The sequence below is a fragment of the Callorhinus ursinus genome, unplaced genomic scaffold (genome assembly GCF_003265705.2).
Source record: "Callorhinus ursinus isolate GAN/ISIS: 27379988/994484 unplaced genomic scaffold, GSC_fseal_2.0 scaffold13, whole genome shotgun sequence".
NCBI classification, from domain to species: Eukaryota; Metazoa; Chordata; class Mammalia; order Carnivora; family Otariidae; genus Callorhinus; species Callorhinus ursinus.
This window is the reverse complement of record NW_027397075.1, coordinates 37,513,450-37,535,971: the sequence shown is the minus strand read 5'-3', so window position 1 is coordinate 37,535,971 and position 22,522 is coordinate 37,513,450. Positions and strand designations below refer to the sequence as shown.

General features: G+C 34.9%; 2 pseudogenes; both read right to left on the bottom strand.

Moving 5' to 3' along the window:
• LOC141374014 (mitochondrial import inner membrane translocase subunit Tim9 pseudogene) overlaps positions 1 to 13,358 on the bottom strand; it is a 781,319-nt pseudogene extending 767,961 nt beyond the window's left edge.
• LOC112828472 (complement factor H-like) overlaps positions 1 to 22,522 on the bottom strand; it is a 61,133-nt pseudogene that overhangs the window by 5,113 nt on the left and 33,498 nt on the right.

Here is a 22,522-nt window from a genome sequence, read left to right as displayed (position 1 = left end):
GAAACAAATAATACATTAGATGTTAAAAAAAAAAAAAAGAAGAAGAAGAAGATAGCAGGAAGGGGAAAATGAAGGGGGGGGAATCGGAGGGGGAGATGAACCATGAGAGACTGTGGACTCTGAGAAACAAACTGAGGGTTCTAGAGGGGAGAGGGGTGGAGGGATGGGTTAGCCTGGTGATGGGTATTAAAGAGGGCACGTACTGAATGGAGCACTGGGTGTTATACGCAAACAATGAATCATGGAACACTACATCAAAAACTAATGATGTAATGTATGGTGATTAACATAATAAAAAATAACATAAAAAATAAAAATCCATGAAAATAGAATCAGAGAAATAATTGACAACATGAAACTTCCAATGTCAAAATTATTGGGATCCCTGAGGGGGGAGAGAGAGAGAGGACTAGAATATATATTTGAGCAAATCGTAGCTGAGAACTTCTCTAATCTGCAGAATGAAACAAACATTAGTGTCCTAGAGGTAGAGAGGACCCCTCCCAAGATCAAGGAAAACAGGCCAACACCACGGCATGTAATAGTAAAACTCGCACATCTTAGAACCAAGGAAACCATCTTAAGGGCAGTTAGGGGGAAGAGATTCCTTACATACAGAGGGAGGAACATCAGAATAAAGTCAGACCTATCCAGAGAGACCTGGCAAGCCAGAAAGGCCTGGCAAGACATATTCAGGGTACTAAACGAGAAGAACATGCAGCCAAGAATACCTCATCTGGCAAGGCTCTCATTTAGAATGGATGGAGAGATGCAGAGCTTCCAAGACTGGCAGAAACTGAAAGAATATGTGACCACTAAGCCGGCCCTGCAAGTAATATTAAGGAGGGGTTCTATAAAAGGAAAAACACCCCAAGAGTGATATAGAACAGAAAGTTACAGAGACAATCTATAGAGACAAGGACTTCACAGGCAACATGATGACAATAAATTCATATCTTTCAATAATCACTGTCAATGTGAACGGCCTAAATACTCCCATAAAATGGCACAGGGTTGCAGATTGGATAAAAAGACAGGACCCATCCATATGCTGTCTACAAGAGACTCATTTTGAACCTAAAGATACATCCAGACTGCAAGTGAAGGGATGGAGATCCATCTTCCATGCCAATGGATCTCAAAAGAAAGCTGGGGTAGAAATTCTTATATCAGACAAATTAGATTTTAAGCTAAATACTGTAGTTAGGACACAGAAGGACACTATATCACTCTTAAAGTGTATATCCAACAAGAAGATCTAACAATTGTAAATATCTATGCCCCCAACATGGGAGCAGCTACCTACATAAGCAAACTGTTAACCAAAATAAAGACTCGTATTGATAACAATACGTTAATTGTAGGAGGCCTCAGTACTCCACTCTCAGCAATAGACAGATCATCTAAGTAGAAAATCAACAAAGAAACAAGAGCTTTGAATGACACACTGGACCAGATGGATCTCATAGATATATACAGAACATTCCACCCTAAAACAACAGAATACTCATTCTTCTCGAGAGCACACGGAACTTTCTCCAGAATAGACCACACACTGGGTCACAAATCAGGTCTCAACCGATACCAAAAGACTGAGATTATTTCCTGCATATTCTCAGACTATAAGGCTTTAAAACTGGAACTCAATCACAAGAAAAAATGTGGAAGAAATTCAAATACTTGGAAGCCAAAGACCACTCTGCTTAAGAATGTTTGGGTCAACCAAGAAATTAAAGAAGAACTTAAACAATTCATGGAAATCAATGAGAATGAAAACAAATTGGTCCAAAACCTATGGGATACTGCAAAGGCAGTCCTAAGGGGGAAATACATAGCCATCCAAGCCTCACTCAAAAAAATAGAAAAATCCCAAATTCACCAACTAACTTTACATTTTAAAGAACTAGAGAAAAAGCAACAAACGATGCCTAAGCCACACATTAGAAGAGAAATAATTAAGATTAGAGCAGAGATCAATGAATTAGAAACCAGAAACACAGTAGATCAGATCAATGAAACTAGAAGCTGGTTCTTTGAAAGAATTAATAAGATCAATAAACCACTGGCCAGACTTATCCAAAAGAAAAGAGAAAGGACCCAAATTAATAAAATGAATGAAAGGGGGGAGATCACGACTAACACCAAGGAAATAGAAACAATTATTAGAAATTATTATCAACAACAATATGCCAATAAATTGAGCAATCTGGAAAAATGGATGCCTTCCTGGAAACCTATAAACTGCCAGACTGAAACAGGAAGAAATTGACAACCTGAATAGGCCAATAACCAGTAACAAGATTGAAGCAGTGACCAAAACCTCCCAAAAAACAAGAGTCCAGGGCCTGATGGATTCCCTGGGGAATTCTACCAAACATTCAAAGAAGAAATAACACCTATTCTCCTGAAACTGTTTCAAAAAATAGAAGCAGAAGGAAAGCTTCCAGACTCATTCTATGAGGCCAGCATTAGCTTAATTCCCAAACCAGGCAAAGACCCCATCAAAAAGGAGAATTTCAGACCAATATCCCTGATGAATATGGATTCCAAAATTCTCAACAAAATCCTAATAGGATCCAACAATACATTAAAAAGATCATTCACCCAACCATGCGGGATTTATCCCCGGGATGCAAGGGTGGTTCAACATTCACAAATCAATCAATGTGATAGAACACATTAATAAGAGGAGAGAGAAGAACCATATGATCCTCTCAATTTGTGCAGAAAAAGCATTTGACAAAATACAGCATCCTTCCCTAATTAAAACTCTTCAGAGCATAGGGATAGAGGGAACATTCCTCAAGCTCATAAAATCCATCTATGAAAAACCCACAGCAAATATCATCCTCAATGGGGAAAAGATGAGAGCCTTTCCCTTAAGATCAGGAACATGTCAAAGATGCCCACTCTCACCACTATTGTTCAACATAGTACTAGAAGTCCTGGCAACAGCAATCAGACAACAAAAAGAAATAAAAGGTATTCAATTTTGCAAAGAAGAAGTCAAATTTTGTCTCTTTGCAGATGACATGATACTTTATGTGGAAAATCCAAAAGACTCCACCCCCAAATTACTAGAACTCATACAGCAATTCAGTAATGTGGCAGGATACAAAATCAATGCACAGAAATCAATTGCTTTCTTATACACTAACAATGCAACTATAGAAAGAGAAATTAGAGAAATGATTCCATTTACAATAGCACCAAAAGCCATAAGATACCTTGGAATAAACCTAACCAAAGAGGTAAAGGGTCTATACTCTAGGAACTACAGAACACTCATGAAAGAAATTGAAGAAGACACAAAAAGATGGAAAACATTCCATGCTCATAGATCAGAAGAATAAACATTATCAAAATGTCTATGCTACCCAGAGCAATCTATATCTTCAATGCCATCCCAATCAAAATTCCAATGACATTTTCCAAAGTGCTGGAACAAAGAATCCTAAGATTTGTATGCAATCAGAAAAGACCGTGAATCACCAAGGAAATGTTGAAAAAGAAAAACAAAGCTGGGGGCGTAATGTTGCCGGATTTCAAGCTATATTACAAAGCAGTGATCACCAAGACAGCATGGTACTGGCACAAAAACAAACATATAGACCAATGGAACAGAATAGAGAGCCCAGATATGGACCCTCAACTCTATGGTCAAATAATCTTCGACAAAGCAGGAAAAAATTATGCAATGGAAAAAAGACACTCTCTTCAATAAATGGTGCAGGGAAAATTGGACACCTATATACAGAAGAATGAAACTCGACCATTCTCTAACACCATACACAAAGATAAACTCAAAATGGATGAAAGATCTCAATTTAGACAGGAATCCATCAAAATCCTAGAGGAGAACATAGGCAGTAACCTCTTCGACATCGGCCACAGCAACTTCTTTCAAGGTACATCTCCAAACGTTAGTGAAACAAAAGCAAAAATGAACTTTTGGGACTTCATCAAGATAAAAAGCTTCTGCACAGCAAAGGAAACAGTCAACAAAACAAAGAGGCAACCCATGGAATGGGAGAAGATATTTGCAAAGTCCTGATTTCCAAGATCTATAAAGAACTTCTCAAACTCTACACCCAAAAAACAAATAATCAAGTCAAAAAATGGGCAGAAGTCATGAACGGACACTTCTCTGAGAAGACATACAAATGGCTAATGTTCATCATCATTAGCCATCAGGAAAATTCAAATCAAAACCACATTGAGATACCACCTTATACCAGTTAGAATGGCAAAAATTGACAAGGCAAGAAACAACAAATGTTGGAGAGATTGTGGAGGAAGCGGAACCCTCTTACACTGTTGGTGGGAATGCAAGTTGGTACAGCCACTATGGAAAACAGTGTGGAGGTTCCTCAAAAAATTAAAAATATAGCTACCCTTTGACCCAGCAATTGCACTACTAGGTATTTACCCCAAAGACACAGATGTAGTGAAAAGAAGAGCCATATGCACCCCAATGTTCATAGCAGCAATGTCCGCAATAGCCAAACTGTGGAAAGAGCCGAGATGCCCTTCAACAGATGAATGGATAAAGAAGATGTGGTCCAGATATATAATGGAACATTACTCAGCCATCAGAAAGGATGAATACCCAACACTCACATCAACATGGATGGAACTGGAGGAGATTATACTAAGTGAAATAAGTCAAGCAGAGAAAGTCAATTATCATATGGTTTCACTTATTTGTGGACCATAAGGAATAGCATGGAGGACATTAGGAGAAGGAAGGGAAAAATGAATGGGGGGGAATTGGAGGAGGAGACGAACCATGAGAGACTATGGACTCTGAGAAACGGACTGAAGGTTTTGGAGGGGAGAGGGGTGGGGGATGGGTTGGCCCAGTGGTGGGTATTAAAGAGGGCACGTACTGCATGGAGCGCTGGGTGTTATATGAAAACAATGAATCATGGAACACTACATCAAAAACTAATGATGTATTATATGGTGACTAACATAATAAAATAAAATAAAATTTTTTAAAAAAAGAAAGAAAGAAATACACTACATTACTTAGTTCAGTCCGCAAAAAAAAAAAAAAATTTTTTTTTTGAATTTTGATGCATACATGACATATTCTCTGACCAGGTAGATACCTAGGCATCTCATTTAATATAATAGCATTTTTCACTCTGGGTGGATTCACACAGGAAACATCTGAGAAAGAAAAAAGTAGCATCTCTAATGTAATGATCATTTTGAGTAATAAATCAACAAATGAGATTCCAAATATATTTCAAGGACTTAAAATCAATATTTAATCTTTCATGGTAGACTGCTAATTTTAAGAAATTTATATGTAAGGGGCGCCTGAGTGGCTCAGTCTTCGGGCGTCTGCCTTTGGCTCAGGTCATGATCCCAGGGAGCCTTTGGCTCCCTGCTTGGGGAGGAGCCTGCCTCTCCCTCTCCCTCTGCCCCTCCCCCTGCTTGTTTTCTCCCTCTTCCTGTCAAATAAATAAATAATCTTTAAAGAAAGAAAGAAAGAAAGAAATTTATATGTAAGATTGCAGAAAAGGAGATAAAGCAATATTTTTATAAGATTTAAGCTTCTATGAAAATAGTTTTTCTGGACATTTCCCTTTGAGTTCAATAAAATCAATATTACGAATCAGATAAACTCAAAATAGATTTATAAACCATAAGAAATCATAATAAAAATATTATTTGACATCAGAATTGGGCTTGCAATCATCCTATTTATGAAAGTAATTTTAGGCCCTTAAAAAAATAAACACAGTAGGCACTTCCTTAGAGAATAAATTAAGAATTAACGCACTTTGAAGAATACCATAGTTAAAGGATGAAGATGATTAACTGAGGATCCAAACAGGAGATAGAGAAAATAACAGAAAAACAAATATATAATTTATAAAAACACTCTTTAATGATTTTTTTTTTTGGCAAATGCTTAAGGATGCTATAATGAGTAAAGTATAATTCATTGCTCAAATTGAGGTGGATATAAAGTGTAATAAGCTATAGCATGGCTCCTAAACTGGAGTGTACATTGAATCCCTTGGGAATTATTAAGACGTTTTCAGGGTTGCATGCCCATGTTTTTGACTCAATAGGTCTGAGTGAACCTGAGAATTTGCATTTGCATTTCTATCAATTTCCCAAAAGAGGCTGATGCTGCTATTCCAGAGACCACACTTTGAGAACCACTGGGCTATAAGATTACCCAGTGGGTACACAATTTCATCCCTTTATGTTGAGGCATAAACCTTTGTTCTGGCCTTTAAAAAATAATCTATGTCCATTTTTTTAATGATGCTAGAGGCAATTCTACATTATATTCTTAAGACACTTTAATACATAGATTTCATTAAAGTCTGCATATCGGCCTTCCCATCCATTGGCTCTTAATACACTGTACAATATTGGATCCATCCAATTGGTAATATTCTGGACATGTATAAGTCACTTTTTCTTCTGATCTATATGATTCCTTCTTTGGGCCTATGAGCATGGCATCACCAAAGTCAGGTAAACTAGAACAATACATTTCTGAAAGAAAAAGAATAGGTACTTGTTCAGTAAATCTTTAAAAACACATAATGGCCAATAACTATAATCTAGAACAACAGGTACATATCAAACCAATGAATACTGTACAAAATTTTTCTTATAACTTGAAAAAAATAAGTTAGAAGTCTTGACGTAATTACATTGAATGGTTCTTTTTGTTTTCCTTTTTTTTAACTTTTTCTTTAAATTCTAGTTAGTTAACATATAGTGTAATATTGGTTTCAGGAGTAGGGTTTAGTGAGTGGTTCTATGTTTATCTAAAGTATAACAGGGGAATGGTGATATAAAAAGCCTAGAGAAATACGAATACATGTAATGCTTGAGACCATACTACTTACATTTGAATTCTTTTTTGTCCATATAGGCCACCTGCATCATGCATGTATTTCTCATTTTTGCTTCTGTCAAAATCTGCTACCTTTAACTATGTCAAATATCTTAGAAAATTATATACATATAAGGAGATAACTGACAGACTAACAGTACATTGAACAATGATGTGATTGAGGAGCTGTGGTATAGGAACAGAAAATAGAAGTCTGAGAATGTATAACAGAAGTTGTCCTAAGTGTACACAAGATGACAGGAAAGTGAAATAATTTGGGTCTTATTGTAACCTTTTATTATTAGGGTTATTAATTCTCTACCAGAATCCAGAACTTTCCAGAGATACCTTGTTAAAGTCTAGTATTATTTAGTTTCATAGTTGTACCATTTATGCTCTGAATTAAGGGTAAAATTAAAGGCACTCTACTTATGCATTCTGGTGGATGGGACCATTTTCCTTCTAAATATTTTATAAATGTGGGTCCATTAATCCCAAAACCTTCAGCATAGTTGTAAGTGACTTCTTACTCCATACTGGTAACTATCTAATATGTGAGGTAGAATACAATGCGTCATCAAATATGGTGGTTAACAAGGAAGTCCTTTAAAAATTGAAAAAAAAATTACTCCATGTTTCACAAACTCTGAAATTTAATTTTATGTACTAGTTGTCATATTTTGTAGTTTTATTTAAAAAGAAATTATTACATAGGAACAATGATCATATCACAGAGAAGGTACACAGATGCTCCTAAAACCAGTATTCTGGTGTGTGTCCAGCTGCCAACCTGGGCAAGAACTTGAAACTACAATTGTCAACATATTTATCAAAGAGACTTTCAATGCTTCTCAAACCAATAATGAACAATAAAAAGAAAAGCATTGAGAATTTTTAATCATCTTAAGGAAAGTACCATATACTGTAACTAATCAGAAGGGACATTGTAGGAAAAATAAAATTTTTAAAAACCTCCTGGCAAAGCAGGCACTACAACTCAAATAAATAGAATGTGAATAGGTAAATTTATATAAATAGGTAGGTTTAGTGTTACTATGGATCTAGTTTTAATTTTTTAAATGCCATAATTAAAAGTGACTCGATAATGAACAATGAAATGAACACAAATAAGATTGTTTTGACTATACAAAAATTGGGTTTAGCAAAATACATAAACATATAAATGATTTTAAACATTTAGATATAAGTGATTTCATATATGTAGAAACCTAAAGGATTCTGTATCATGACTTTGATGACAACTGATTATTTTCAATAAATTATATTGAAAATAGAATTTTAGTTTGCATCCTGTCCTCACCTACACACTGAGGTGGAGAACTCCATTTTCCCATGTAGCACATTATCCCATCTTCTTCAGATATCCTGAAACCATCTTCACAAATATAACTTAATTTAGTGCCATGTGCATAAAGCCTGGGTTTAAATGTTTCTTTCCTTTCTTCTGAAGAACTAGATGCTTTCACAATTCCATGTTCTATACGAGGTGGTTGAGAACATGGAATCTTTTCTATACGAAGAACAGAGATCAAAGAGTCAAACACCAATACAATGCTTACATTGAAAAATACAATCAATGGGATTGGGATTTTAAAATAAGGACAATGTGAATAAATTAAATCATTTAAAACTGAAATATTTGCAACTTGCAAGGATATATGTCTCCATAATATCTATGCTGCTATTCTCTGAGTTTCAATATGTCCCTTCATCCTTGTCTTGCTCATCATAAGGGGTAAAATAGGCATAAAAGGAAATTTTATCTCATGTCTACATTAACCTGAAGTTTTTGTCTGTGTTCACTTTACAGAAGCAGTGAAAGAATGCTGATTCATTTGTATACTTAGATTGTAATTTACTGTTTCAAGATAAAGTGGAATATAGAGAAAGTCTTCCTCTTCATTTACAGAAAGCACAGGGAGTGTTAACGTCATTTGAAAGAACATCATAAAGCAAGTGTGCATTACTGACCAACACAGCATGGTATTGACTGCCATCTTCCATCTTGACACACAATTTCTTCTGCATCCTGAATTACATAATCTTCTTGACAAAGAACAGGTATTTCTTCTCCTTCCCGGTAATTCACTGTAGTTGTCATATCTTGAGCATTGGGAATCTGAGGTGGAGGTGGGCATGACTGTGTTTGTAGCTCTAAAAATATTAAAATTAGATTTCTTGATTAAAAATCATAGGTTAAAAATATCAAAAGAATAATTAAGCAGAAAACTGAAAATGATGTATCATAAATGATCACATAATAATGGCATGTTCTAGGTTTAAATATGTTATACTCTTCAACTTGGACAGTGGTGCTTCACATTTGGCTTATTCTCATGGTTTTCTTTGTACTTTCTTCCTTTCATTCTTTCTGTGATCAATCTTGCATAGTTTATATGAAACCTCTTTTAATTATTTCTAACCATTAGGATGTTCTAGCTGAATTACTCACTCAGTATCAGGCACTCAATAAAGACTGATATCAAGATCTTTTTTTTTTAAGTTTTTTTTTCTTCAAAGATTTTTTTTATTTATCCATTCATGGAAGAGAGAGAGAGAGAGAGAGGCAGAGGGAGAAGCAGGCTCCCAAGGAGCAGGGAGCCCAACGTGGGACTCGATCCCAGGACCCTGGGATCATGACCTGAGCCGAAGGCAGACGCTCAACCATCTGAGCCACTTTTTAAAGAAGTCCACAATCAAATGTGTTGGGATTGGATTAAAACCTTCACAGGATTTCCTACCAAAGGAAGGTGATTAGCCACAGGAAGAATTATATTTAGTGAACCATCAGTTGATTTGATACAAATTCTTGGCCAAGACAAGAATGAAATTTGTTCAGTAGTGATTTATAGTATGTTGCTTAAAATCCAAAACTCCCCTGGAGGTACCATTTACTAGATTGCCCACACTGTTTAAAGATATATAGACTGATGAACAGTTTGATGTTTAAACAGCCTGCCTTTAGTTACATGACCAGTGGGATATAAAAGACCTCTCTGTAAACTGTCTGAACTCCCATAAAACTGAGACAGCTTGGATATATCTGGGCAGTTAATAATTTGAAGGCAAAGCATGTCCTGGTCAACTGAGAAAAGTCTCTGGATGACTATACCTGGAAGCTTTTGGACCTCTCTATGATTTCTTGATTTTGCTTTCTCCTGTCACACCATATCTTTATTTCATTAAAAGTTTTCTGTGAGTATACACTGTGAAGTTGTCAAAATTGTTTCACTTGTCCACATTTTACATTCAATTCAGGGAAATATTTGACTGAGTAAACTTCCTCCACGCTACTAATGTCAAATTTTCTAAGTTGATATGAGTATTGTATATTTCATCAAAAATATTTTTTCTTGGAGTGCCTGGGTGGCTTAGTCTGTTTAGCGTCTGCCTTCGGCTCAGGTCAGGATCCCAGGGTCTTGGGATCGATCCCCACATCGGGTTCCCTGCTCAGCAGTGAGTCTGCCTCTCCCTCTCTCTCTGCCCCTCCTCCCACTTGTGCTCTCTCTCTCTCTCAAATAAATAAATACAATCTTAAAAATTTTTTCTTATATTTAAGTATCTTGTCATATTTTTTCAATGCTATGTCTGATGTTTAACTATTTTTGTCCTAATAATCTAAACTTGTACTTCCTCTTGATAAGTCTTGCCAGAGGTTGATGTATTTACCAGATTTCCCTAAAAGCTGAATTATTATTGTGTAAACCAGATGTTTATGCTTTTTTTAGCTTCTCATTATAAAAATTTATGCTTTAATTGTTCATTACTTCCAAGTTCTTTGGGTGCATGTTCTTTTCTAAATTCTAGATGGTAATTCCTATTGCTTTTATTTTGTTCCTTATTTATAATGAATGGTTTAAAGTTATAGATATCTATGCCTTTGCTATGTCCCATAGATTTCAATGTGTACTGCTATCATTGTCATTTTATGTATTTTCTGTTATTTCTGTTATTAACCACCCATTTCATTATATAAGCAGATATCTTATAGAAATTCATAAGCTTTCCTTGAAATTTTTATGGACATGAAAAGACCAGAATAAGTGAAATAATTTTGAATAGCAAGAACATAATTGGAGAGTACAAATCGGACTTCAAGACTTATTATAAAGCTGTAGTTACCAAAGCAATGTGGCAGGAATAGGATACATGGATACATTGGCTGATACAAAGTCAAGAAATAGATCAATATTTACATAGTTAACTGATTTTCATTTTAAAGTCTATTCCACACATATCGCTAGAACTACTAGCATCTATATATATATTTTTTTAAATCAACCCCTATTTTACACCAAACTCAAAAAGTAATATATGATGGATGATATACTTAATGTAAATGCTAAAACTCTAAAGCTTCTAAAAGTTAATGTAGAGCATGTGTGCTTCATTGCATGTAAATATTTCTTATTTTCTTTTTAAAAAGAACTAAAAATATGTTGAACTGTAGATAGTAAAGTGGGTTTTTGTATTGGTATGACACTACTTTCTATGTATTGTAGGCTTGAGAAAATTGATTAAAATATTGAAGATAGTGAGATAAGGTGTCCTACAGATAGAGAAGAGAGATACAAAATCTGAAAAGTGGAAAACTGGAATAAAGCCTGTGCTATTCAGTTGCATTTGGTGGTGTTAGTAGGATGCAGATGTTTCAAGACAAATAAACATAAATAAATAGATGATTAGAGACATAATACATACATAAATACATACATGGGCAGACACATAAATGGATATATAGATAGATACATAGATACCTACTAGTTATAGGCATAGGTATGGGCACATTTGTGTGTAATAAAAGGAGTTAAAAGCAATGGTATTTCAAGAGTAATGAGTACACCTACTGCCCAGATGTTAATTTAAAGCCAGGTTTCTAGGTGGTTTGTTATATAGCTGACTAATACACATGATACAATCAATATTTAGAAGCAGGGTTTTGGTTATTTTTTAAATTACCTCCAGCTTGAAAATTATTTGAATAATAAATAGCTAATTTTTAAGACACAAAGATCATTCTTTTATAAGTTAGAAATCAAATAAATTCTTGAAAATATTATAAATAAGAGCTTACTTGTGCAGGCTATTTCAGGATCCCATCTTCCATTTATGCAGATTGAGTGTTCTCTGATCTTCCTTTACATTGGTAACTTATGTTGGTGTTATGATCAAACTCAACCATCTCATAGTTAAATGACTGTGATAATTTACATTTCTTAAGTTCATTTGCTGCTGTAAAATTAAAATATCCCATTGAAAAGATTTCATTTTTTTATAATACTAATTATAAAAATCAAAACAACTACTACATTAAAAATAGCTATAAAGAGCTGGAACAAATAATCCTAAACTTTGTACAGAATCAGAAAAGTCCCTGAATATCCAGAGGAATGTTGAAAAAGAAAACCAAAGCTGGCGGCCTCACAATCCCAGACTTCCAGCTCTATTACAAAGCTGTCATCATCAAGACAGTATGGTACTGGCACAAAAACAGACACATAGATCGATGGAACAGAATAGAGAGCCCAGAAATGGACCCTCAACTCTATGGTCAACTCATCTTTGACAAAGCAGGAAAGAATGTCCAATGGAAAAAAAACAGTCTCTTCAACAAATGGTGTTGGGAAAATTGGACAGCCACATGCAGAAGAATGAAACTGGACCATTTCCTTACACCACACACAAAAATAGACTCCAAATCGTTGAAAGACCTAAACGTGAGACAGGAGTCCATCAAAATCCTAAAGGAGAACACAGGCAGCAACCTCTTTGACCTCAGCTGCAGCAACTTCTTCCTAGAAACATTGCCAAAGGCAAGGGAAGCAAGGGCACAAATGAACTATTGGGATTTCATCAAGATAAAAAGCTTTTGCACAGCAAAAGAAACAGTCCACAAAACCAAAAGACAACTGACAGAATGGGAGAAAATATTTGCAAATGACATATCAGATAAAGGGCTAGTATCCAAAATCTATAAAGAACTTATCAAACTCAGCACCCAAAGAACAAATAATCCAACAAGAAATGGGCAGAAAACATGAACAGACATTTTTCCAAAGAAGACATCCAAATGGCCAACAGACACATGAAAATGTGCTCAACATCACTCGGCATCAGGGAAATCCAAATCAAAACCTCAATGAGATACCACCTCACACCAGTCAGAATGGCTGAAATTAACAAGTCAGGAAATGACAGATGTTGGCGAGGTTGTGGAGAAAGGGGAACCCTCCTACACTGTTGGTGGGAAGGCAAGCTGGTGCAGCCACTCTGGAAAACAGTATGGAGGTTCCTCAAAAAGTTGAAAATAGAGCTACCCTACAACCTAGCAAATACATTACTGGGTATCTACCCCAAAGATACAAATGTAGTGATCCGAAGGGGCACCTGCACCCCAATGTTTATAGCAGCAATGTCCACAATAGCCAAACTATGGAAAGAGCCTAGATGTCCATGGACAGATGAATGGATTAGGATGATGTGATACACACACACACACAGTGGAATATTATGCAGCCATCAAAAAACCCCGAAATCTTGCCATTTGCAATGATGTGGATAGAACTCGAGGGTATTATGCTAAGTGAAATAAGTCAATCAGAGAAAGACAAGTATCATATGATCTCACCAGGGGGGCACCCGGGTGGCTCAGTCGTTAGGCGTCTGCTTTCGGCTCAGGTCATGATCCCAGGGTGCTGGGATGGAGCCCCGCATCAGGCTTCCTGCTCCACGGGAAGCCTGCTTCTCCCTCTCCCACTCCCCTGCTTGTGTTCCCTCTCTCGCTGAGTCTCTCTCTGTCAAGTAAATAAATAAAATCTTTAAAAAAAATCTCACTGATATGAGGAATTCTTAATCTCAGGAAACAAACTGAGGGTTGCTGGAGTGGTGGGGAGTTGGAAGGGAAGAGGTGGCTGGGTGATGGACATTGGGGAGGGTATGTGCTATGGTGAGCCCTGTGAATTGTGTAAGACTGATAAATCAGACCCATACATCTGAAATAAATAACACATTATATGTTTAAAAAAGAAGAAGAAGAAGATAGTAGGAAGGGAAAAATGAAGGGGGGGAAATGGGAGGGGGAGACGAACCATGAGAGACTATGGACTCTGAGAAACAAACTAAAGGTTGTAGAGGGGAGAGGGGTAGGGGGATGGGTTAGCCCAATGACGGGTATTAAGGAGGGCATGTATTGAATGCAGCACTGGGTGTTATAGGCAAACAATGAATCATGGAACACTACATCAAAAACTAGTGATGTAATGTAATAAAATTTTATTAATTAATAATAAATGTATTTTCAACATAATAATAATAACATAATAAAATTAAATTAAAAAAATAAATAAACAATGTTAACATAAGGGACAGAAAGATTCATAAATTCAATTGCTAGTTAATATTTTTCCTCTGTAGCTACATATTGAACTATAAATAACAAATGTTTGAATTCATTGTAATTTAAGACGACATTTTCACAAATAATCTCTAAATTTTAAAAATATTGTTGTAATTGTATGTATCAAGAAATGCTATTCAGGGCGCCTGAGTGGCTCAGTCGGTTAAGCGTCTGCCTTTGGCTCAGGTCATGATCCCGGGGTCCTGGGATCGAGCCCCACGTCAGGCTCCCTGCTCAGCAGGGAGTCTGCTGCTCTCTCTCTCCCCGCCCCTCCACCCTACTTGTGCTCTTGCTCACACTCTTTCTCAAATAAATAAAGAAAATCTTAAAACAATTTCAAAAAAATGTTTTTTTAATTAAAAAAAAGAAATGCTATTCTCACCAACACACTGAAGAGGTTGGGTCCACATTCCTCTAACACATGTAATTGATCTGTGTCCAATCAATGTAAATGTTTCTCTGCAATTGAACTCCACTGAATCTCCATGGTGATAGGGAGGGGCAGAAAACTCAACAATATAGCCATAATCAAGTCCGGGTATATCACCACATGTGCTGGCCTCTGTAAAAATTTCACAAAAATATGTTTATCTTTAAAGTATAATTTATGTGGTTATATGAATATAAACAAAAAGTGTTGATTTAATCAAGTTTGAATATTCATGTTTTTTATACATTACCAATACATATAGGCAACGTTGTCCATTTTCTATCAACACATTGAATTTTATTAGGATCCTTCATCAAAAATCCAGGTTTGCAAACATATTCCACCAATTCATTGTGTTCATAATTTTCTTTGTTTCTTTCTTTAACCTCCCCATTGGGGAGTTGAGGATGTGTGCCACACAATTTTACTAGCTCTACAGTAGAAATACTGTGTAAATGATGGTTACAGTGTCTACTTTATATCTTAAAAATGCACTAAAACAGAGAGGTTTTTTCTTTAATCAATTTATTATTCATGACATAATTTATTATAGTATTCTTAAGCAATTTTAAAAATGGGGTTTACAATAGATTCATTTCCCGATTCTATTACTTATATTGAACTAGCCTATTAGAAGTATATTAAAAGCCTTGAAAATACATTCAATATATATAGGCATAAATCTGGTTAAAGACATGTAAAACTGATAAACTGTAAATGAGAAAACATAGAGATAATCTATAGGCCCAAATAAAAGAAGAAATAAAGTTCATAAGATTTAATATTGTTAAGATATCAATTTTCCCCAATGATCTATAGATTCAATATTACCCCAATCAAAATCACTACAGGTTTTTTTTGCAGAAATTGACAAACTGATTTTAATATTCACATGGAAATGCAAAGAACCTAGAATGGCTAAAAGAAGAAAAGTTTGAAGGACTAACATTATGTGATTTCAATACTTACTACAAAACAGTAATTAAGAAGCTGTGGTTTGAGCATAAAGACAGATGATAAAAAACAGAATGGAGCTCAGAAATAGACTCACATTTATATCAACAATTGATTTTTGACAGAGCTGCAAAAGGCAATTCAGGGGAAAATAATCGTTTTTTTTCTACAAATTGAGGTAGAACAATTGGATACCCATATACAAATCAAATCAGAGCTTTGATTCTATCATATCTCATATTCATATACAAAAATTAACTAAAAGTAGAGCATTAAATATAAAACCAAAGCCTTTAAAAAACATAGGAGAAAATCTTTGTGAACTGAGATTAGCAAAATATCTTAGATATGACACATAAAAAAACTAAAGACACAAAAAATATTTTCTGACTACCTTACAATCCTATAAACATAAGAAACTTCAAGAGTGGATTAAAAACCTCGGTAAAGCCCTGAATTCAGCTTTGAAAGTATAGTTCAGACAAATAGGAAAAAAGTAGCAAAAAAATATGTTCAATGATCTAGATATTCTAAAGATGTATCCAAACCAATTAGTAAATATGGCTGTACAAGTATATTAATCATATTGCATGCAATATTTTATCAAAACTTTTTAAAAAAGTACCATCATTTGAGACAAGAGATAAGCATTTGATCAACATATTTTAACTTTGATTAAGCTATACATGTGATGGACTTGACCAAAAGTTGCTTAATATCATTTAGACATAATCAATGAAATGAGTTAAGGCTGATGCTATTAAAAATGTTCAATACTAATGGTGGAATTGTAGGCAAAAAGAAAAGTAACAAAAGTCCCTTCAGTGTCAGACTCCCTGTAAATATCTATGGATACTTCTACTACATATTTCAATAAACAATTGGATATTAATTTCTAATTCTTGTTTCAGCAATTGTAGGATAAATATTCACCTTTACATGTTGGAAAATTAGGGGGACCATCCAAAGTGATAACACTGAACCGAATCTGATCCAACTCTTGTGAATCTTTGTCTGCAGGAGAATTTCAACATATCTCCAACTCTATATTTGTCTTTTCTGGGCTCAACATTTAAGTATTTTTCTATTAGAGGAATCTCACATTCTCTTTCTATAAAAAAAAAAGGTAAAAGAATTTAATAAGAATATATAATTAATCATTGCCAAGGTAAATTTTACATGTGTCACATAATAATGGGGGGCAAGGTGTTGCATATACAGAGGAGCTTCTGATAAATTCTCTTCTTTGAAAACTGTTACATATTAGATTTTATATGCCCTCTAAATCCATACAGGACTCAGAAATATTAAGGGGTTGAGCAGCAATAGATGTGTCCTAAAAATTTATTTGTAAAGTCAGTTTGCCTATACTGGATCTGATTTTTATCACTGACATTTATAAAATTTAATGTTATATTTTTTTAGACTGTCAGAAAAGCATTGTCTCACATTAAAAAAACTAAAGCTACAATTTTAAAATTGCACACTTAAATAAAAATTGGTATTTTTCTTTAATATAATTGGGGACCTAGAACTCTAAAGAGAAACATTTCTAATGTATTTTAGTTAGAGGAACAATTAAAAAGCTTAATCGATACTTTATAAGTGAAGAAATCAAACTGAAACACGAAAGAAAATGAAGAAACGTGTTCAAGGCCACATAGTCATATTCTAGATGTCCTGAATATTTATGCAATATACAATTACCTATTCTTATTATACCTATAATTATAGTAACTCTTAGTAAATTGTTAATTGTTCTGATTCAAATTAGGAAGGTATAAAATTATTCCTTAAAATGTGTTATAATTGTGACATTGCTAAGTATTGTCAAAAACTGTATTTAAAAAAAACTGCATTTTTCTAATTAGGAATCTTGCTAATTTGCTAACTTGCTAATTTATAAAATTAAAAACTGAAATTTAAAAATTAGAATCATACTAAAAAGAATATTCATACTATCTAAAGTCAAGTATTTATACATAATCATAAAATTAGGTGTAAGATAACTATTCTTAAAAGTAATGCCACAAAAAATAATTCCGCAAATTTGTTTTTGCTTTAATGTTGAGTTTTGTAGCTTAGTTGAGAAGGTCACACTTGATGAGAACTACAGGGATTCTCTCCTAAAATTCTATTTCAGTCTTCTACGTAGCAATTCTTTTATTTGTTTATATACTTTCTGTTTATCTCATCACATTGTGAAAAATGCTGCCTTAACACCAAAAAACAATAATAATAATAATAATAATAATAAATCTTGTCTGTTGGCTATTTTCCAACTGTTATATAGAGATACTGACTTTTAAAATGTACTATAAAGAAGAGTTTGAATGGGCATACCCTGAATTAGAGATATTTGTCTTTATCCAAAAGTCAAAATCATAAATCCAGGCACTGATACTTAGAAATACTAGTACAAATTTTTTTTAAGTGTACATTTATTTAAGATTGCTAGAAGCACTGTTTGGCTTAAGTGGTTTATGATAATAGTAATTCTTTTTTTTTTTAAAGATTCTATTTATTTGAGAGAGAGAGAGCATGTATGGGGGGGAGGGGAGGGAGAGGGATAATCAGACTCCCCACTGAGTGTGGAGCCCAATGCAGGGCTTGATCCCACGGTCCTGAGATCATGAACTGAACCGAAGTCAGGTACTTAAACAACTGAGCCACCCAGGCGCCCCAACAATAATTCTTTGGAAAACTCTCCACAAAGGAGAATTCCCAGGACAATAAACTCAGCTATCAGCCAATCTTTGTGCAATTTTCTGCTACATGGTAGAGGGAAATTACTTGAAAATAACATTAAACTGTCATTTGTTCATTCAATTTTGGGAGGCTTTACCATGCGGGTGAATTCCTACCAATGAGTTCACAAGGTCATAAGTTTTATAAAATTTGCAATAAAAGCCTTATTGGCCACATCAGTTTTTACCACTGTCCCTGTCACTCCAACTTCTACTCAGTCCCATTTTTCTGACATGTGGTGACATTGGAAAGATCACAGGAATTACATATTCATGATTTTGAATTCTTTTCTAAAGAGGGCCCCTCAACATTGTAAAACTTCTGATTTCATAAAACCTGGATCTGCCTCTAGTCCCAGAAAAGAAATTCATGATCATCTTAAAAGCCTCCCCTTTTACTTAGAAGAAAATCCAAGCTCTTTATGATCCATTTCCTGCCTACACTTCCAATATAACTGACATCTCTCTCCCCCTAGCAATCCAGACTCCAGGCTTTTTGATCTTTGGATTTTATTATTATTATTTTTTATTATATTAATCACCATACATCATTAGTTTTTGATGTAGTGCTCCATGGTTCATTGTTTGCGTATAACACCCAGTGCTCCGTGCAGTATGTGTCCTCTTTAATACCCATCATCACCAGGCTAATGATCTTTGGATTTTTTAAAGAGCTCAAATTCTTCACTGCTTCAGCTTTCACATAGAACCCCATCTCTATCCTGAAGGGTTTTCAACCTTTCTTTGTGCACATGCCATCCTATAGAAAATAGAGACCTCCATCCTTGCCCTCCCATTTTCTAAGTTCTTGGATTCTTTTGTTTCTTTGAACACAGTTATGGATAAAATATATTTAAAATGTTTTTATCATCCTGTTCATTATTTGGCTTAATTTGTTGGGTTTTTTAGGTTTTTGTTGTTGTTGTTGTTGTTGGTTTGTTGTTTTGTTGTTGTTGTTGTTGTTGTTGTTGTTGTTTTAATATTGGAATGAAAGCTCCCAAAAGGCAGAGCCATGTTTGTGGGTTTTCACCATTCTCTCCTGGCCTATTTCTAGCTCATAAACAGGCGTTTGTTGACAGCCTTGAATTAATCAACTTTAACTGGAACTAAGAGACTACTAAGCAAGTCTACCTCATCTCAATAATAAACTCACTGTGTGCTCCTTTCTTGAAGTCTCTATTTTAAACCTTTTTTATTCTTCCTAAGTGTTCCTTCTCCTCCTTTCCCCGTGCACCATTCAATCTCAGGTGACTCTGTCTTACAGTTCAAAGGAAAGTGTAAATTGTTTTTTACAATTTACTCTTTTACTTTCACATCAGCTTTTTTACTTTACTTTTACATCAGCTCCTGCTTCTTTCCAGCATGAGATTTACACATCTGTTTTCCTTCCTTCCTCCTATTACAAAGTTGGAAACAGCTGTGTTGCCACAGAAACCTCATACTTCCACAGAGCTCCAGTTCCCTTTCCCTCCCACCCCCACAGGGAAATGTCTACCTCGAGTATTCAGTCTCTATTATATCCTATTTAGCATTCACTTGGCTCTAATGTCCTCCATCTTTAAAAAAAAAAAGAATCTTCCCTTTGGTGTATGATTTCCTCTAGCAATATTCTGCACTTCCTATCCACCATATTCACACAAATGTCTTTAAAGAGTTATGACCACAAGCTATACTGAAGTTCTTACTGTTTTTTCTTCAGTAAACTCTATTTAGGTTCTGCACCATGTATTCCTTCCAAAACTATTTCTATTACAGTTATTGCTGGCCTCCAAATAGCCAAATCTGTGATATTTTCAGTCTTCTAGGTAGACATATCAGCTTATTCAGTCTAACCAAAGCAACCTTTTGAAATATTAGAACAATTACACATTCTAAAGCCCTTTACAGATAAAGAGTCGACAAAGGTTCAAGTAGGCTTGATATGTTGCCCTAAGATACATGCTTAGCAAGTAGTGGAATTAGAATGAGAGCCCATCTGACCCACAGGCTTCGCTATTAATCATTCTGGTGTATTTTCTCTTCCTTTAGTCATTTTCTTCTCTCCATTTCTATGACAACATTCATTCCTACATTTTTTCCTCCCAATTTCCACATCCTCCATTTTTTCTATCTACTTGGCTACCTATTCCTCTTCTGTCTGACACCTAAATGTTAGAATGCTTCAGGGCTCAGTCCTGAGCTCTCTGTTCTTATCATTCTATATTCTTTTCCAATTTCATCTTTTACATGGTGATAATCCCAAATGTATATCTACTGGCTAGACCCATCTATCCAACTCTGTAGTTTACATATCCAACTTTTATTGTCCATGGCAGGTCAGCCATGATGTGTCCAAGTCAGAACTTGTAATATTCCTCCCAAAGTGCTCTCTCTCCTGCCAGCATCATTTCACAGAATGCCACTGGTATTTACCTGGGTACTTTAAAAAAAAATCAAATAAAAAGAGAACCCTTGATTTGTTACTCTTTCTCACACCCAACATTTAGTAATATTTTCTGTGCTTTCTACCACCAAAATATATCCCAGATCTGTCCTCTGTTCTGCATCCACTCAGCCATCACCCTATGTGATCCCCACTTTTCTCACTCTACAAGGACTCCTGAATATTTTCTTGCCTACCACAAGAAGAGTATACAAGGGAGGCAGTGGTGAGAGAAATGAACAACATTCAGAAATTAAAATCAAATTACATCATTCCTTTGCTTAAAGACTCGTTTATGGCTTTTTATCAATGATAAAATTAATCTAAATGCTGAGATGCCCTAATATAACCTAAATAGTCTTTCCTTAGCCTCTTATCCAGCCTCAGCTCATAAAATTCTCCCGCATAAAGACTGGAATCCACTTACCAAGATATTTCCCAAATACTCTTTTGTTGTCAAAGCTTTGCACACTCTACATCCACTTATTTTCCCACACATCCAAGCTCTCTTTCTAATTCTGGAATTGTGGCAAACACAAAAGAGATTCATGCAACCATCCACAGAACTTGTCAAAGTCAGAAAATAAAGAGATCCTCTCGAGACCTGTAGAAATTAACTCTCAAGGTGGGAGGGGTCAAGCAGAAACTCAAGAGCAAAATAGCTGAGGAAGTTGTAAGAAACTACAGTGTTACTAAGGAGAGCTAAGTTTAAAATAATTTAAAAGCTTTCATTTAGTAAAACAAAACAGTTATACTTTAATCACAAATCTGTGATGTATATGACCCATCGGAAACATTACGTTAATGTACTGTGTTAAAGATAGAATATTCTCTTTGAGTTTCAGAACACCTTCTCTTCCCAGCTGACATTAAATCAGAAGCATTCACCTTGATTTTAATTATTGTGCCTTAAGAATACCTCTAGATAATTCAAACTTTTTTAAAAGGAACACATAGCATTTTTTAACTCAGTGTTCCTTTTACAAACCTTATTTCCAGTTAACTGATAACTGCTAGTTGAAGACAAAAAGTGTTTTTTTTTTCATTGAAGTATAGTTGACAATGGTATATTAGTTTCAGCTGCACAACATAGTCATTCAACAATTACAGATTTTTTTTATCCTAAAAAAAAAAAGAATACCTGAAAAAAAGGTAACTTATCATAACATGTGGGTGTATCAGACCAACCAGTGTGACCACAGACTATGGAGCCTGTGATGTGTCCAAGTCTGTTTTCATATCCATCATAGCATTCAAAGTCCAGCTGGTCATTGAGCTGAAACCTTGTACCACTGCTCTTAAGTCTGACATTCATGAATCCTGGCATATCACAAAATTCTAATTCATAACAGAATTTAAGATTTTATTTATAATGGTAGCTCATAAACAACCTAACTTAGTAAATCCCATCCCTAGAACAAAAATCTTGATCAATTAGTACGTGCTAGTGAATTAAACACTACGTAAAATTAAAAAGACCTATAATAAATTGTTGTCTTCAAATAGTTACCAAAAGTGAAGACAATGTTTCTACTTCTCATCACTAAAACCCTCTGAAAATTTATTTTAGGAACATTTTTCTCCATTCAATTATACTTACACATTCATAGCCTGCTGGTAATAAAAGAGGCCATTACAGTTTATAGTACTTTTTTCTAGGAAACCGGAATAGCATTTTGTG